Source organism: Leucoraja erinacea, chromosome 29 (assembly GCF_028641065.1).
Source record: "Leucoraja erinacea ecotype New England chromosome 29, Leri_hhj_1, whole genome shotgun sequence".
Taxonomy (NCBI): Eukaryota; Metazoa; Chordata; class Chondrichthyes; order Rajiformes; family Rajidae; genus Leucoraja; species Leucoraja erinaceus.
Window position 1 is genome coordinate 12,139,392 of NC_073405.1, and position 15,288 is coordinate 12,154,679.

General features: G+C 43.7%; 1 protein-coding gene across 5 annotated transcripts in view; it reads right to left on the reverse strand.

The window, feature by feature from the left end:
- Positions 1-15,288, reverse strand: part of nfic (nuclear factor I/C) — a 436,656-nt gene that overhangs the window by 262,760 nt on the left and 158,608 nt on the right. The gene's annotated exons all lie outside the window — the stretch shown is intronic.

Below are 15,288 nucleotides of genomic sequence, written 5' to 3' on the forward strand. Positions count from 1 at the left end.
TCAATTATTTACAGTTTGCAAGGAAAAGCAACATCAAAGCTAGAAAGTTAAATAACTTCAATGACACCCTTTTTAAAAAAAACCTAAAACAAAAACTCTGCTTTTGAATCAATGCCTTTGGAGTGATTGTTCTTCAACTTCTCTCCATGGTAAAATGATCAAAGAATTCCAAACTGTGACAGGAGTCCTTAAAATAAATTTCACAGGGCAAACTCATATCTTCCACAGAGTTGGAGTCCATTTGTGGAAGCTAAAAATACTCATTGAAACATTTGGTGAAGACATTATGCTCAGCTTGTTCAGAGTAAGCAATGTAGAAGGTCTAGGCTAGTCCACACTGTATCCAGGTAGATTCCTCTTGTAGATTTAATACTACAAATAGGCAAGTGTCATTTGGAAACAAAAGTATGTATCATTGACTCCATCTACACCTCAAGCTTCCATGGTCCCACCCCGGTCATTCCTTCTTCTCCCTGCTCCCATCTGTTCCCAAATGGCAGAAGGTACAGAAGCATGAAAGCATGCACCACCAGACTCAGGACCAGCTTCCCCCCCCCCCCCCCCGTATATTTTTCAAGCTTCTGAATTGTCCTTCCATAAGCTAGGGTATTGCCTCTATTTCATTGCGGACATTGGACTGTCTCTGGAACTCATAGAGTCACCCAGCACGGAAATCGGCCCTTTGGCCCAATTGCTGCTCTACAACGTTGAAAACTAATTAACTTTAAGGTCTAAGACTTGAAAAGGAAAATCAAATCCTTAATTAAGTGATGCTCACGAGACCAGCAAATTCCTGTGTAACTGTGCCAAGTGCCGCGACCAGAATTTCTATTTATGTGGTAACAATTTCACTGTCATTCCAATAGAAATTTTTGGATCTTTGAATAGTGTATTATCATCATGCAGTGATATCAGGCCAAATGCCTGCCGCTCAGAATGGGCCTTTTGTCAACATGGTGTCATCTGTCATCGTGGTATCATCAACATCTGTCAGCACAGTGGCACAGTGGAAGAGTTGCTGCCTTACAGCACCAGCTCCAGAGACCCGGGTTCGATCCTGGCTACAGGTGCTGTCTGCAAGGAGTTTGTACGTTCTCCTCATGACCTGCATGGATTTTCTCCGGGTGCTTCCGTTTCCTCTCATATTCCAAACACATGAAGGTGGTAGGATAATAGGCTTCGGTAAAATTGTAAATTGTCCCTAGTGTGTGTAGGATAGTGCGAGTGTGCGGGGATCGCAGGTTGGCGCAGACTCGGTGGGCCGAAGGGCCCGTTTCCGTGCTGAACTTAACTAAACCAAAAAAATGGAGGCAGCAAATGAAATCTCATGAGCGTTGAGATAGTTACTGCCACATCAGTTATAAACTGATTACTGAGCAAGGATTGAGGTTGTCAATTGGAGCAACATTCAGCATGCCAAATTGAAAGTCAATGTCAATTATTTTGTTCCAATGCCTGCTGACTCATGGCATTCAAAACCTGTTAAAACGGTCCAACTACTAAATTCAATCTTGTTGCCTGGTACATTGTGACAGTTGAAAGAACAAAGAACCCAAGTTCAACCAGCCCACTGTTGGAGACAATACCATCGTCTGCCAAGGGCCTGAAGCTTGGAATTCATTCTCTAAATCCTTTTGTACTCCTATCTTAATATCTCTTCGTGGCTCTGAGACAAATGATATTTGATGAAACTCTTGCGAAGTGTCTGGGCTTGTTTTACCAAGTTAAATACACAACATAATTGCGAGCTATTGTTTCTGTTCGGGTAATGCCCCTGTCCCACTTAGGAAACCTGAACGGAAACCTCTGGAGACTTTGCGCCCCACCCAAGGTATCTGTGCGGTTCCCAGAGGTTGCAGGTGGTTGCCGGAGGTTGCAGGTAGTGGAAGCAGGTAGGGAGACTGACAAAAACCTCCGGGAACCTCCGGGAACCGCAAGGAAAACTTGGGTGGGGCGCAAAGTCTCCAGAGGTTTCCGTTCAGGTTTCCTAAGTGGGACAGGGGCTTTAATGTAAATGTAGGCATGAGAGGAACATTTCATGTCCCCATATGGCAGACATTAGACTTGGTCTATGGAACTGGTGCGCTACAATGCTAAGAACTATATTCTGCACTCTGTATCCCCTGGGCTCTACCTATTCTACTTGACTTTGTCTTGAATGTGTTTAATGTATAGTATTAGTTGATCTAATTCTATAGTTGGCCACTGGTTCAGGTATTTCATTCATATCCTGCCAATGCGAGGTGAACTTATCTGAAGTAGGGTCCTGACCCAAAATGTCACCTATCCACTTTCTCTGGATATCTGCCTTTCTTGTCCCCCATTTTTTTGGAATCTGTACATTTATACTTTAGAGATACAGTACGGAAACAGGCCCTTCGGCACACCGAGTCTGCACCGACCAGCGATCACACTGTACACTAACGCTATCCTGCACACTAGGACAATTTTACCAAAGCCAATTAAACTACAAACCTGTATGTCTTTGGAGTGTGGGAGGAAACGGAGCACCCTGGGAAAACCCACGCAGTCACAGGGAGAATGTACCTGTAGTCAGGATCGAACCTGGGTCTCAGGCGCTGTAAGGTAGCAACTCCACCGCTGTGCCACATTGCATTTGATGGGTGAATATACATCATTTTCTACCAATATTAAGTGTTTGTAAGGCCAAATCAGCTCACATTACGCTAAGCTCCGTGCCCATGATGTGAAGTGTTACTTCTGATCAGACACATCAATGCAGCTGTAACAAGACTGCTATCTTCTGGATCAGTAACCTGATCCATTACATTCAGTACCTGATGAAAAGTCAGCAGCTGCCCTTGCTATTTACCAGAATAAAACCTAGTCATTTATGTGTCCTTGATAACCCTAGTGTGAGCAGAACGTAGATCCACTGAAGATATAAATGACAGGTCTTCAAAAATAACTGACAGGAGTTTAAAAAAAATGAATATATTCATCAGGATGAATCCTAAAAGAGGATTCAAGGAAACGCAGCGGCCAATTTGAAGTGGCACTATTTGAAAATAGAACAGTACAGCACAGAAACAGGCCCTTCGGCCCACAATGTCTACGCTGAACATGACGCCAAGACAACCTCTCACCTGCCTGTAAATAATCTATATCCCTCCATTCCCTGCATATCCATGTGCCTATCTAAAAGCGTCTTAAACGCCACTATAGTATCTGCCTCCATCACCACCCTGGCAGCACATTGCAGGCACCCAACCTTGCAGCCTGCATCACAAGTGAAAGCCATCGCACATGCACGGGAACTTGTATTGGGTTATAAGTGAATATCATGTCCTTTCTGAGCTGTTTCTGTGCAGGTCCCGGAGGGAGATTAGATTTGTGTGCATAAATTATTCATTTGCAGCTTCTCACAGAAGGACAAAGCTCCCAAATGTATCCAGTTTGTCCAGGCACAAATCATCAGCTGACACGAGGAACTGCAGATGCTGGAGTCTTGGTCAAAACACAAAATGCTGGAGGAACTCGACAGGTCAGGCAGCAACTGTGAAAGGGAATGGATCGATGACATTTCAGGATGGAATCCTCCTTCAGATAATTCATTGACAGCAACTTGGTGGAAGTATATAAAATTATGAGAGGTCGAGAGAGAGCCAGCAGCTTACCAACATTCCATTAGCTTTCTTCACTGCCTGCTGTACCTGTAAGCCAACTTTCAGTGACTTGTGTACAAGGACACCCAGATCACTCTGTACCTTCCCCTTACCTAACCTAACCCCATTGAGATAATAATCTGCCCCCTTGTTTTTGCCGCCAAAGTGGATAACCTCACGTTTATCTATATTATACTGCATCTGCCACGCATCTGCCCACACTCAACCTGTCCAGGTCACCCTGCAACCTCCTAACATCCTCTTCACAGTTCACACTGCCATCCAGCTTTGTGTTCTCTGCAAACCTGCTAGTGTTGCTCCTAATTCCCTCTTCCAAATCATGAACATATATGGTAAGCAGTTGTGGCCGCAACACCGAGCCTTGCGGCACTCCACTCGCCACTGCCTGCCAGTCTGAGAAGGACCCGTTCACTCCTACTCTTTGCTTCAGCTCTGCAAACCAATTTTCTATCCACGTCAGCACCCTACCCCCCAATACCATGTGCTCTAATTTTAGTCACCACCTTCAAGGTAAGAGGGGCACAGTTTAAAGGAGAAGTGCGGGGCATGAAGTGGAAAGACAATAGGATATGGAAGGAGCTGCCAGTGGAGGTAGTTGAGGCAGTACTATCACAACATTTAAAAAACATTTGGACAGTTGCATGGATAGGATAGGCTTGGATGGATATGGGCAAAACGCAGGGAGGTAGGACCATGGGGCATGTTGGTTGTCGTGAGCAGCTTGGGCCAAAAGGCCCGTTTCCATGCTGTATGACTCAAGTACTGTTTTACAGAGAGTGGTGGCTGCTTGTAAAATGCTGTCTGGGAAGATGGTGGAGCCAGATACTATAGTGACGTTTAATTTTTTAATAAGCATATGGATGTGTAGGGAATGGAGGCATATGGATCACCTTCAGGCAGAGGAGATTAGTTTAACCTGGCATCATGTTCGGTACAGACATTGTGGGCTGAAGGGCCTGTTCCTGTGCTGAAGAAGGTCTCGACCGAAACGTCACCTATTCCTTTTTCCCCCAGAGATGCTGCCTGACATGTTGAGTTACTCCAGCATTTTGTGTCTGTCTTCAGTGTAAAGCAGCATCTGCGGTTCCTTCCTACACTATTACTGTGCTGCACTGTTCTACATTCTAACTTTGCTGTCGAATACTAATGGAGCTCGATGCCTGATTATCTCCGTAGAGTAGCCGCAGTAACTTGGGACAAGGACCTGACAGCAGTTCATCCACATCATAGAATCGACATCTCACATTCTGCCTCACACTGAAATATGCCGAGTACACGTGGCTGCTATTTTTGCACAGGATATGCTAACTAAACTTGGCCCAGAAAATGAGATCTAAGTATCTGTTACAGTTTAAGCATTGATTTAATCACTGCACTTTTAAGCATGGGATAACTTTTGAGTCTGAAGAAGGGTCCCGACCCAAAATGTCACCTATCCTTTTTCTCCACAGATACCGCCTGACCCGCTGAGTTATTCCAGCACTTTGTGTCTATCTTTGAATTTCCTCAACTAATTTTTCATTTACTTTTTCATTTAGAGCTACTCGGCTCACCGAGTCCACATCAACCAGCGATCCCCGCACATTAACATTATCCTACACACACTTGGGGGAAGGAGGAAGGGTTTGGTAGGTTAGTCACATTGGACTGTTTGAATAAAACTTTGTTTTTTTCCATGCTCTATCAGTCTGAATTTTTAGCAACGTGTGGAGTATTCACAACACTCTAAACATGCAATGGCAGGTCTAACTAACAGGAAAGGCCATTAGATGCTCACAGCAACCTGTGAGCCAATATTTATTTAAAACTAATTATGATGCAATTATGTTTGGAATTTTTCTCTTCCAATATTTCCCTTTTGTTTCAGCCTCTGAGCAAAGATCTCGTGAATGAAGCCAATGTGTCCAATACTTGTATTATGCTGAAGAGCTGATTCCATTCTGTTTCTTAATTTAGTACATAGAACAAAGAACAGTAGAGTACAGGAACAGGCCCTTCAGCCCACAATATCTGTGCCGAACATGATGCCAAGCTAAATGAATCTTTTTTGACTACATGTGATCCAAATTGTTCCATTCCCTACAAGGAGTCATAGAGTGATATAGTGTGGAAGCAGGCCTTTCGGCCCAACTCGCCCACACCGCCCACCCAACAATGTCCCTGCTACACTAGTCCCACTTGCCTGCGCTTGGTCTATGTCCCTCCAAACCTGTCCTGCCCATGTACCTGTCTAATGTTTATTAAACGATAGTCCCAGCCTCAACTGCCTCCTCTGACAACTTGTTCCATACACCCGCCACCCTTTGTGTGAAAAAGTTACCCCTCGGGTTCCTATTAAATCTTTTCCCCTTCACCTTGGACCTGTCGTCTGATCCTCGATTCCCATACTCTGGGCAAGAGACTACCCAGTCTCTTCCTCTCATGATTTTGTACACCTCTATAAGATCACTCCTCATACTCCTGCGCTCCATGGAATAGAGACCCATTTGATACGTATATATAATTATAAGAGGTGTTGGTAAGTTAGGCAATCAGAACCTTTTACCCCCAGGGTGGAAACATCAAGGGCATAGCTTGAAGGCGAGAGGGGAAAGAATTAAAAGATTTAACAAAGTAAGTCTTTCTTACATCACAAAGCACAAAAATTATTGAATCAACCTACAGACCTAATTTTTAATGCAACTTAAAAACAGTCCAAACCAATTGTGAGTGGGTATCACAAATGCAGTAATTCATATTTTGTGCTTTTGTTTAATTGTTGGAGCAGTTCAAATATGAATTTTATACATTTACTCGTGCTATCCCAGCAATCTGTTCTTGATCCAAACTACAAAAGTAAACCATCCTTGCAGCAACTCAGTACGTTAGATAAGTTCCATTTCATTTCCCAAATCTGTGCCAATGTTTTTATGTTTGAATACTTAACTGGGAAGTATGAATGTGTACATTACAACCAGTCCTGGTCATACAGCATGGAAACAGGCCCCCCATGCCGACCTGGTTGCCTCTAACTATGCTGGTCGCACCATATTCCTCCAAATCGATCCAATCTACCTACCCATTCCGAGTACCTTTTAAATGTCACAATTGCCTCTACCCACCCACCTCTACCACTTCATTCCACAGACCCACCCAAACTTTTCCCCTTAGGACCCTTTTATATCTTTCCCCTCTCACCCTTCCCCATGTCCTCTACATTCAGACTCGCCTACCGTTGGGAAAAAGACGGTGTCTATTCACACTACCTGTGCCCCTCATGGTTTTATCATAGATAAATAGCAGGTAGGGGCAACTTTCTCATTCAAAGGGTGGTGGGTATATGGCACTAGATGTCAGAGGAGGTAGTTGAGGCAGGTACTAGAATAGCATTTAAAAGATATTTGGGCAGGTTGGAAGGGTTTAGAGGGCTCTGGGCCAAATGTGGGTAAATGGGACTAGCGTAGATGGGGCATTTTGGTTGACACAGATGACTTGGGCCGAAGGGTCTGTTTCCTTGCTGCATGACTCTATGCATAGCAAGTTGCAAAGGCCAGTCCCTAATCACAAGGCAACAACAACAGTGTATCTGTGACAGCTGTAAGTGCTATCAGGACACAGATGGACTGTTACGTAGGGCAGCGTGTTAGTTCCAAGGTGCCAGGGAGGTTACTGGTCGATTGCTACAGTTCAATGCTATTACAGCTCAGAGAGCAAATCCCAGGAATGTCTGCCACTCAAATCCATCTGCTTGCGTTGTGAATGAGCCTCGTCCGTCTCGAGTGTAAACCTAGTGCCGGATCCCACACCGGGCTAGTCCGGACTGACACAGTTGGACTGCCACACTCCATTCCTCCGTATTCCAGACGCAACTCCTGCCTGGCTTTCAAACTGCGGAATCCGAAGGGAAACAAACGAGGCCTGCGCAGGAGGAATTAGAAAATAAAGAACTTGGCCATTCAGGATTAGAATAAAGTAAAACAAAAAAAAAGTCTCGAGAACCTGCCAGCCAATTTATATTTTCCACGAACTAAAATATTTATCTTACTTTGAGAGACTACAGATGGAGATTAACACATTTGATTTCCAGGATGGTATCCAATCATCTTGTCCAGTTAAAGGAAGGCTTCAAGTGCCAAAGCTATTTATTATTTTCCAGAGGCATTCCATAGTCTAGGGATTAACTATTAACCTGCAGTCTGCATGTTTGTAACCATAGCTAACGGCTGTGATACTGATTTTAATGGAGTCATGATTGTTCGAAGGGACTTTGCAAAATTAGCCATTAGTCTGAAGATATCCAATTTTTTGTTGTTGATTTCTCTAATTTCAAGCAACCCCAGCATTCTCCCTCCCCCCCCCCCCCCCCCCCCCCCCCCCCCCCCCCCCACCCTAGTTGTCCTACTAGTCCCACTGTACGCATCCTTGCATCCCTTTCTTATCACCTCTTCCCCAGCCAACAATGGGCCATTATGGGCAGCACCCCTTCCTTGGCCATCTGTTGCTGACCCTGCCTTGTTCTGGACGTTTTTTTACCTCCTGTTCCCTCCACTCTACTCTCAGTCTGAAGAAGGGTCTCGACCCGAAACATGCCTTTTCTCCAGAGATGCCATCTAACCCGTTGAGTAAAGGGCCTGTCCCACGAGCATGCGACTGCATGCAGCAAGCGCGACCAAACCGGAGGCGGGGGCCGCGCGGAGGTCGAGTGATCCCGTACAAGTTGACGTGAAGTTCGAGCAAAGTCCGCAGGAAGTTTGCGCGTGACGTATGGCGTCAAGACGCTGCGCACGCCCGTCGAGGTGGTGCGTACGGCCTCAATGTGGCTGCAGGCCGGCAGGCCGTTGCTGCGCGGAATTTTTGGACAGTGTCAGTTTTTCGGAGCCCCGCACGATGTTGGGACCAGCTCCGCACAACTCCATACAGCTCCGGCGATCGAAGTGGGACCGGCCCCGCGAGGCCGTACGGCTCAAGCGACCACGTTAGGTCGCGCTTGCCGCATGCAGTCGCATGCTCGTGGGACAGGCCCTTTACTCCAACACTTTGTGTCCATCTAAACATCCAAACTCTATAGATGTTTCTTTTTAGAATGGAAATGTCAAAGTACTTCCATTAGATCACATAGTGGTATAATTTTAAAAGTTCTCATCTGGAATGCACATTTTATTTCTTAGCGTTGTGATCACATTGGGTTAACTATGATTCTAGTTCATGCCATATTTTTTTGATGAAAATATGTTCTGTTATGGCTCTGTATGCCAACATAATAAAAGTCAAAATATGTTCTTTTCCTGTTTCATTAGAACTACTGCCATCTGTTCCCTGGTCTTCATCAGTCTAAAATAATAATGTTAAACTCCGATCCTCGGTTTCTAAGTAAGGAGTTAACGTCATTACCACGAAATACAGAAAACAGGAGGAGTTCGCCATTTGACCCTTGTAGTCTGGTCTACCATTCACTGGGATGTTGAGGCTTTGAAGGGGATGCAGAGAGGTTTACAAAATGTTGCCGGGATTAGAGGGTATTAGCTACAAGTAGAGGGCGTTTTCTCTGGAGCATCAGAGACTGAGGGGAGACATATAAAATATGTAGAAATATAAAATAATGGGAAGCATAGGTGGGATAGACACCCCAAACCTTTTGTCCCCAGGCTGCAAATGTCAAAGACTAGTCATAGCTTTGAGATTAGAAAGGGAAAGTTTAAAGCAGTTGTGTGCGAGGCAAGTTTTTTTTTGACATGCTGTCAGGGATTGTGGTGGAGGCAGATATGAGAGTGAACTTTAAGGGGCACATGGATATGCAGGGAATAGTGGATCACATGCAGGAAGAGGAGATTAGTTTAACGGCGTCATGTTCAGCATGGACATTAAAGGATGTCGAGGCTGTTCTGTGTAGTGTTCTAGGTTCCATTTCCTATGATCACCCAAACCCAGCCCTGTTGAAGTTCCCCCTTCACCCCAACCCTCCCCCTTGCCCAATATTTTATGAACCCTTCTAATCTGAAGAACTCGCTTTACAGAAATTAATACCAAGTCTGCAGAAGGGTCTTGACCCGAAACGTCGCCCATTTCTTCTATCCAGAGATGCTGCCTGTCCCACTGAGTTACTCCAGCATTTTGTGTCTATCTTCTTTTAATACTACCAAGCTTCACTTCAATACAACCATTCATTTGCTAAATGCTTTCACAAATCTTGATACCATCAATGCTAATTTGCCTTCTAATGCTGGACTTACAGTAGGTACAGGCCTTTTGCCTCATAAGAGGCAGGCCCCAATGAATTCTGGCAAAGATCTCAAATGCCAAAAAATTGCTGGAATTACAGGTCATTTTCATGGGAATTTTCTAGTCCAATATGAAAATTACATCACAATGAACCAATAATGCCTTGCACTCTTAATCAGCAACTGGCATTGTAAACCATTCAGAGCGGCACAGTGGCGCAGCGGTAGAGTTGCTGCCTTACAGCTCCAGAGACACAAGTTCAATCCTGACTACCGCCGCTGTTTGCACATCCTCCTGGTGCTCCGTTTTCTGCGACATGCCAAAGATGTGCAGGTTTGCAGGTTAATTGGCTTCTGAAAAATATTCCTTAATGTGTAGGATAGAACTAATGTATGGGTGATCATTGGTCGGCATGAACTCGGTGGGCCGAAGGGCCTGTTTCCACACCGTATATCTAAAATAAACTAAATACTGCTGCCTTTTTAGCAATTTTTATTTATCCTTCTGAAATTGTAAGTTAATCATTTTCATTAACTTTGCTTATAATAGTGGTAAGATGTGATTTGATGCCCCACCTGGCAGGGGAGTTTAAACATAGCACAAAAAAATCCAGTGCATAGTTGATTATCCGCAAGCATAGATTACTTTAAAAAGTACAGTCACATGACTGGCAAAGTTGCAAAACCGCTGAAAGAGAAAATAGGATTTAAAAATTATTTGCATCAGCTGCAATGAACTCTTAAGATTAAAACCAAAACTCCAGCCTTCTTGAAGTCCAGACAGCTGACATTTGTTGAACAACGCATACAGTCAAGAGATTGATAGGTTTTGTAGTACCTGGGGATTCTTAGCAAACCACGGCCTACAACAAGCCAGCTGCTGGTTTACTTTCTGAATGGAAAATGAACAAGTTTGAAGATGACATGAAAATAGGTGATATAGAAGATAGTGAAGATGGTTGCCAAGAATTACAGCAGATATTGATTTGATGGGCAAGTGTGCAAAGGAATGGCAAACAGAGTTTAATTCAGATAAGTGCGAGGAGTTGCATTTTGCAAACCAAGGCAGGAGCTTCACAGTGAACGGTAGGGCCCTGGAGTGTTGTAGAGCAGAGAGATCTAGAAATAGAAGTATTTAGTCACATAGATACACACATGGAGATACAGGGAATGGAGAGACACGGATCTCATGCAGTAAGGGGAGATTAATTTAACTTGGCATTATGTAGGGCACTGGGGAGTATTGTAGAGCAATATATAGTCATTTGTTTAGGAACATGGTTATGCAGGGAATGGATATGGATCACGTGCAGGCTGAAGAGGTTAGTTTAACTTGGCATCATGTTTGGCATGGACATTGTGGGCCGAAGGCCCTGTTCCTGTGCTGTACTGTTTTATAATCTACGCAGAAAAATAAGATGGAGCAAGGTGTCTGTTCCTAAAAGCATCTTAATTATGCCGCTTGAGGATCTTGAGGATTAACCCAGAAGCTGCAGATACGGATGAAATGTTAGCAATGTTGTACCATGGCATTAAAGCACATCTAGGTCAAATTACTGCCAGTGGAAATGGAGGGCCGAGCAGGTCCAGCAAAGTTCTGGACTTTAAAAACAATATTATTAAAATATATTACACTCACTAACCAACATTACTGCTTCATCTCAGTATTTTCGAATGAAGGTCAAGTTAGATATTAAAATAGAACATAGAATGGAACAACACAGGAACAGGCCCTTCGGCCCACAATATCCATGCCGAGCATGATGCCAAGATTAACTCATCTCCTCTGCCTGCATGTGATCCATATCCATCCATTCCCTGCATTTCCATGTCCCTATCTAAAAGCTTCTGAAACGGAAAATGGAAAGGTTTCGTTCAACAAGATTTTTCAGGTTAGTGGAGTAAATAAACTGTAACATTTTTTCATGTCGGATGGAGTAGAGCTGGTTTCACAAAGCTTTGCGTGGGAGTAGATGCTGCTATTTGATATCATGCTAATGAAAGGACCTTATAACTACTTGACAGTCTTTTCCATTGTGCATTAACTGATCAACCCCCCTCATCCAAAACATGACAGAGTTACATAGAGCTCAAGGAATCAAGGGATATGGGGAGAAAGCAGGCACGGGTTACAGATTGTGGATGATCAGCCATGATCACAATGAATGGCGGTGCAAGGCTACAAGGGCCAAATGGCCTCCTCCTGCACCTATTTTCTATGTTTCTATGCTGTGTGGTGGAGACACAGGTGACTGCAGATGATATAATTCTCAGCAAAATGCAAAGTTCTGGAGAAACTCAGCGGGTCAGGCAACATCTTGGGAGGAAATGGACAGATGAGGTTTTGGGTCAGTATGGACTGAGGCTGTACAATGCAGAGAACTATATTCTGCATTCTGTATCTTCCCCTTTGCTCTATCTATTGTACTTGAGGTTGACTTTCTTGTGTCTATGTATGGGATATCTGATCTGTTTAGAGAACATGCAAAGCAATATTTCACTGCACATAACGCGTAGCAATACTCGGTATAATAATAAATCTAAACCTAAACCCTCCTGAGTTATTCCAGCACTTTGTGTTCTGCTGTATGTTGTCTTGTACTCCCACACCCACATAGCTATTGACCTGGGATCCTCTCCCTTAGTTCATCTTTCCTAACCCCTCCCCACCTGATTCCATGCCCATTGTTCTCCCCTCCCATCCCTTATTGTTTCACCTATCAGCCACCGTCTTCACTCTCCTCCCTTCTTCTCCTCACCTGGCTCCATCCGCAATTATTTAATTTTACCCGTTTCCACCTATCACCCACCAGCTTGTCTCACCCCCCCCCCACCCCAGACACAGACAATCTCCTCTCTACTCTCCTAGTTCTGATTTAGAGACTCGGCCTGAAATGTTGAATGCCCCATTGCCTCCATGGATGCTGCTCGACCTGTTGGTTCTTTCCACAGTTTGTTTTAAGCTCCAGTGCACAAGAGAGTTGCTCTTTCAACAGTGCTATAAAAAACTGCTAGGGCCTTGAAATACCAGCTAAGCATAACCTCAATATTTCACCATTTACGAAAACCAGCTCAATTCATATCAAACTACTGAACCATCGTTCCATGAGCTAGAGCGTAGCCCCAATCTTCCAACCAACCTCATTTAGCACCTTACACTTCTTTTAAATCAGCACTTTCTCTGTAACTATAACGTTGAAACACTTTATTCTTCACTCAAATATTTTTCTCTTTGCATCACCTATTGTACTTGATTGTACTCATGTAATCACATATAATATGGCATGATTGTACTTATGTATAGTATGATTTGAATAGCAAGCAAACAAATCTTTTAGCTGTATCCCGATATACGTGCCAAGCTGAAATATATCACAACCCGCAGTTTGCATATTGGGCCAATAGATCGGTGGATCACGCAGTCAATCTAGGTCTACACTTCATCCTCCAGCACCTAGACTGCCAGGGGATCTATGCAAGGATTTTGTTTGTTGATTTTAGCTCTGCATTCAACACCATTGTGCCAAGTTGACTGTACCTGAACCCCTCTGTCAGTGGATCACCAACTTCCTGACAAACAGGAAGCAACGTGTGAGGCTGGGCATTCACATCTCGGACACGCAGACCCTCAGCATAGGAGCGCCGCAAGGTTGCGTACTCTCCCCTCTCCTTTACTCTCTCTACACCAACGACTGCACCTCCACAGACTCCTCTGTCAAGCTTCTCAAGTTTGCGGACGACACAACCCTGATTGGGCTGATCCAGGATGGGGAGCAATCTGCCTACAGACTGGATGTGTCACAGCTGGCATCCTGGTGCCTTCGTAACAACCTTAACAATGGGGGGGCCACCATCAACTCCACGGTCAAAAAGGCCCAACAGAGGATGTACTTCCTGCGGCAGCTGAGGAAACACAATCTGCCACAGGTAATGATGGTCCAATTCTATACTGCCATCATAGAGTCTGTCCTCACCTTCTCCATCATGGTCTTGCTCAGCCACCAAGCACGACATCCGGAGGCTGCAGCGAATCGTCCGATCAGCTGAGAAGGTTGTTGGCTGCAACTTTCCCCCCCATTAATGGACTGTACACTGCAAGCGAGTGGGTAAGATCATCTCTGACCCCTCTCACCTTGGATACAAACTCTTTGAAGCACTTCCCTCTGGAAGGCGACTCCAGACTGTCAAAGCCGCCACAACCAGACATAAAACAGCTTTTTTCCCCACGAGATGTAACTCTACTCAATAACCAAAAGTCTGTAGCCTCATTTTGCTCTGGTATTTTATTTAATTCACATGTTTATTGTATAATGTGTTCTTTTTATTCGTATGGCTGTATGGTAATTCAAATCTCACTGTACCAATTGGTGCATGTGATAATAAATGTCTCTTGAATCTGGAATCGAATCTCTCTTAAACTGTAATGTTTTATTATAAATTTTTCATGTTTTATGTGTCATTCTTAATTGTTACTGTATGTCGTGTTGTTACTTGCGAGTGGAGCACCAAGGCAAATTCCTTGTATGTATACATACTTGGCCAATAAACTTATTCATTCATTCATTCATAGAATAAACCAATACCAATGTCTCTCAATACCCGCTTCACCTAAAGTGTCTGCTACTTATTGTTGCTAAAAAAATCTTCCATTTATTTTAATTTTATTTTCTCTGGAAACTGACATTTTGTGCACTAATCTGTTTCTAAGATATCTAATCATCGTGTCTTTAATTTTTCACCAGATGGTAAAAAAACCTCAAGATTGCACATCATGCTATATTTAAATAAATAACACCACTTGTCTTGCAAACTGTAGATTGTTTGATTACAAAATCCATTTTCCCTTATTGAGGTTTAAGAGCAATCAAAGCTTACGTTTTATAATTTCTCCTCATTTATCCCATCTACACGGGTCTCTGAAGGAACAGAAAGCAAACATTAACTCACGCCCTTACACATGATACAAGCTCAACCTGTTCCAACAAGTAACGTGCAATGGAAGACCAGTTGTCAGATCAGACAACTTTACCCGATACCTCACCCAACATTAACCATCCTTACGGACCTGAGATAACATGGCATTTGTGCCTAGAAATCACCTCTAGTTTTTAACAAACAGGAAAGAAAAAATTACTACACAAAAACAACGGCACAGTATTATCATGTTCTATGCTGATTCAGTCCAAAAATTGCACACTGCATCCTCTGCAAGGAAAAGTCTCAGTAAACTCCATTGTTCCTAGTAATTCTATAGAAGATACTGTATATTGGATTAGCCATGGTTTGAAATGGATTTGTCCAGGAACATAACAACACAAAAAAAGTGTCCTTGCCAACTCAGATCAAAGTAGAAAATCACAAGCAGCATAAATGAGGCTTTTGATACATTCAGGTGTGAACAGAATCGATACTGTGTCGTTGACCTCTACTGCACACACAGTACT